Below are 678 nucleotides of genomic sequence, written 5' to 3' on the forward strand. Positions count from 1 at the left end.
TCCTCACAGAAAATATAAAGCTTGTGCACCCATTTAGAGCCATATGGATGAGAGCTCCACTTGAGGATGGCAATTAAGGCATCTAATAAGATGATTTCAGCAATGATATCCTCACAGCCTTGTGCAAGCATGTTAAATTCCAAGAACAGTGCTATATGGTAAAGTTCTATGGCTTCTTCTACCCTGATCATGTTTGGCTTCCCTGCGACAAGAGCCTAAACTTCACTGAGACTCCCCACAGAGGTGCTACAGTGCAAAACAGAGGTCCACCATGTCACATTTGTATTTTTTTTTTTTTTTTTGGTATAATTCTTGTGGGAGTCCTCAAAGTTCAGTCTGATTTCTTCACCAGTCCGTATTCTCCTTTGTAATAAATTTCGAAAAAATGGAGACTATGCTGAAATAATAGCCTTGTGAGCGTTGAGCTATCATCTAAACAGTTCTAATTTCAACCAAAATCAGAAATCAATCTTTTTTAATGCTTAATCTTTCAGTGCTGTACTAAGATAAATGTGAAGTCTGAGTAAGATTGCTCTCAGAAATAATATAAAATTTAGGCCAGAGAACCTAGAGTTTACTTAGTGTAGAAATTTCTTGAGAATGAAATCTCAAGATACAAGATCTCTTCTTGAGCCACGGACAATCAGGCCATTAGACAAGCTCCACTTTTGGTGCCTA

The sequence above is a fragment of the Bison bison genome, unplaced genomic scaffold, assembly GCF_000754665.1.
Source record: "Bison bison bison isolate TAMUID 2011002044 unplaced genomic scaffold, Bison_UMD1.0 scf7180017864378, whole genome shotgun sequence".
Taxonomy (NCBI): Eukaryota; Metazoa; Chordata; class Mammalia; order Artiodactyla; family Bovidae; genus Bison; species Bison bison.